Source organism: Miscanthus floridulus, chromosome 15 (assembly GCF_019320115.1).
Source record: "Miscanthus floridulus cultivar M001 chromosome 15, ASM1932011v1, whole genome shotgun sequence".
Lineage (NCBI taxonomy): Eukaryota > Viridiplantae > Streptophyta > Magnoliopsida > Poales > Poaceae > Miscanthus > Miscanthus floridulus.
In genome coordinates, this window is record NC_089594.1 from 4977746 (window position 1) to 4981132 (window position 3387).

General features: G+C 47.0%; 1 pseudogene; it reads left to right on the forward strand.

Moving 5' to 3' along the window:
* Positions 1-1917: 1917 nt before the first annotated feature.
* LOC136508530 (uncharacterized) lies at positions 1918-3151 on the forward strand (annotated as a pseudogene).
* The last annotated feature ends 236 nt before the right edge of the window (positions 3152-3387 follow it).

The window sequence follows — 3387 nt, forward strand, 5'->3', positions numbered from 1 at the left end:
CAGTTAAAAAAAACTAGATGGCTATAGTGTTAGCCTCGTGTCCTGTTTCATATCCAATTGGTGCATGGACATAAACATGACAAGATGAAAAGAGAGTCATCAGTAGAACCAAGAAAATTCTAGCTTTAGTGCCTCCTATATCCATTTTAGCCTTTTAATGTTGTGTTGCCTCCTTTTCCCCACAGGTTGTAGTCAAGTCCCAAATAAATTTGTATGTGCGCAGTTCAGCTTCATTTTCATGTTTAAGAGTCTCAGGTGACATGTGCTTAGATTTTTTGTAAACTGGTCCCAAAATAAAGTAGAACCAAGTATGCATTATTTGCCTATCCATACGGAGCTTTATTCATTATATTTCATTATTTGCCTATCCACATAGAGCTCTACTCAGTATATTTCACAATGCTATTTTATCTTTTACAGGATTAAAAGCGTATCCTGTGAATTGCTGGACTATTCCCATTTGTCACGGACAAAGGTAGCCTCCATGACCGCTGATTTAGTAAGCTTCTGGTTGTTCACTCTTAGATGTTCACTTCAGTACCTGCGCATTCATCTGTTGCCTTGAGTTTATTTACATATGTATGGTTCTAGCGCAATTAGGGTGTCTGACAATGCTATTTTACTGATTATGGGTGTTATCTCTGCACACTTAGATTATAATAGCTGGTTCTTGGTTTCCACTTTAGTGACTCCCCTGCAACTTATAGTTTGTGGTTTACTGGATCAGGCTAATGCAATGATGGCTAGTTTCATCTCGTGGGAACAAATTGTATACCATAAATAATGGGCCAATTCCCTAACTGCTAATTGTATGTTCTGAGGCCTAAGTTTCAGGATCAGATCAAGCCCAAGGATCTCACTGTTTCCTAGGGTTTGCTGCATTTTTCACAGGGTGGGGGGCCGGGTTGGGAGGAGGACTGCTACAGCCATGAAAGCCTCATTGTTGTCAGAGGCTTTAGCATCTGCCTATGACCACTGTCGCTCCGCGTGTCTAAGCGGTTGGAGTATTCCAGCAGGCCCATGATCCTGCATCAGGTTGGCATGATTGCTCCATCTCTGGGACAAACGGAGAGCAGTTTGCATGGCCAGTTCTAGATGGAAGGTAGGATGTTCGTGTGGATTATAGAACAGTTTTATATCTTTTGTTTCCACATGAGAGTAAACATTCTGTACTAAATGAAGTAGGTAGGAATGATAAGATCTAGAATGGTTAATTACATTGTTTTTGTATGGATTTAGAATATGCAGCCAAGTTCAGCTGCCTCATCGGGATTTGGCTATTTTTATACCAATCATTTTTATTCTGAGCTAATGAATAATGGCTTCAATGCAGAGTTGCTGAGAAAAATATACTCCTTTCACATGAGTGCAGGCAAGGAAGACACAAACACATAAGTATGGTAAATGTCATTTCCTTATTTCTTTCAGCTTCTAATTCCTATGACTTTGTCTCCAACAACTAAAAAGAACAAATTATGGACATTTTTTGGTGCGACATTTGTTTTGGTTCGTCCGTCTGCCCACGCCTGCGATCCCACGACATCTTAATTACTGATTGATCGTGCCATTCTCCTTGATTGAATATTGCATGTCTTGTGATAGAGGAATCACGACAAAATAGGAAGTAGAAAATTATTGTGCTATCCATATACACATTGCATGTTTGCATGCACCAGCATACATAGCAATGAGCAAAAGGTAAGAGAATTAACACAGAAGGAAAGAGTATTAAGACAAAAGGAACCTCTTTGTATTTCTGAGAACCTTGCCAAATCTGCCTACATTTAATTACTTCCTCTCTTTGCATTTGCAAAAGGGACAGCTTTTTCCTCCTTTCATTTGGTTTCACGCTCACGTGTTCCATCACCCTCGCTTGCTGTTTCTTGCGTGAACCATAGTTGATGTCATCTGTCTTCCATGGCTCAGCCTCCCAATCCCAAGAGAAGGTCCCTACCTCTCTCTGACTGGAGATCCGGCCTGTCAGAGGATCTCCTCGAGTCCATCGGGCAGCGTCTCGCGTCAGGCCACGACGCGGGGTCCTTCCGATCCGCTTGCTCCCCATGGCACGTCGTCGTCTAGTTCACGACCTTCGAGCCGCTCCTGCTGCTCCTGTTCGACCCCGACTCGGACCGCGTCGGCTTCTACTGCGTCCCGAAGAAGAAGGTCTTGTCCAAGACGCTACCCGACGTGCGCGGCAAGGTGGCGTGCGGCTCCTCGTGTGGGTGGCTGGCGCTCATGGACGAGGCGGCGTCCGTGACGGTGCTAAATCCATTCGCTGATGCCCATGCCCCCCGCGTTGAGCTCCCACCAGCAGGCGAACACGTCGTGGCGGCGGCCTCATCGGAACGCGCGTCTAGGGTCCACGGCCGATGGGTCCTTCATCCCACCAACGGCTACGGGGACGCGGATGCCGCAGGCAGAGCCATCAAGCTAGAAGACATAAGGGACGTGTTCTTCCGTGAGATCGTGCTCTCGGCGCCGCCTGACGCCGCCGGCCGCGAGTGCATGGCCATGGCCATGCTTGGGTGCTCCATGGAGGTCGCGTTCTGCCGGGTTGGAGTCGATAGCGCATGGACGCTGCTCGACACCAAACTGGAGTTCTTCATGGGGTCCATCGTCCACTGCCAAGACAAGTTCTTGGCGATCGACTGCACTGGAGAAATCTCTGTCTGCAGCAGCAACGCCGCCGGCGCTACTCCAACCGCGACGCTGCTGCCATCGCTGTCGCCACCTGCGGGGCTCTGCCACCGCAGCTACCTGGAATCAAACGGTGAGCTGCACATTGCGGGTGCCATGGTGAGCACGTTCCACGAGACACAGAGCTTCACCTACAGCAGCGTGATCTACAAGTGCAACCTCCACGACCGTACGCCGGAATGGTCTAGGGTGAGGGACATCGGTGATCAGACACTGTTCGTGTCTAAACATTTCAATGAAAGCTTCAGTGGAACAAGTGTATCCAAGTACAAGGAGAACAAAATCTACATGTGTGAGCCATTGTATGGGGATCCATACGACTTGATCCATCGACTGGAGATCGTTGATATTGCTACCGGCGCATCCGAAGTGAAGCCCGTCCAGGAAAAGATGCAGGGTTCCAAGGCTCTAGGTTGGATTCGACCCAATCTCTAGAAGCTCTAGAGTTTGTGAGCCTGCGACGCCGCGCACTCCATGACTGTGTTAAATTCATAAACTTTGCTTTTTTGATTAAATGACACTTTAATGTTGGTATTTAATTTAACAGTATTGTTATCTTATCGTGCGATCCGTGTGTTTTTAGTATAAATTGTTACTTATCTCGTAGCAACGTACGATCACGCTACCTAGTCTTAGGAGAAAATCCAAGCAGGTTGGGAGGACGGAATTCCAATCCATACCAGTAGAAAG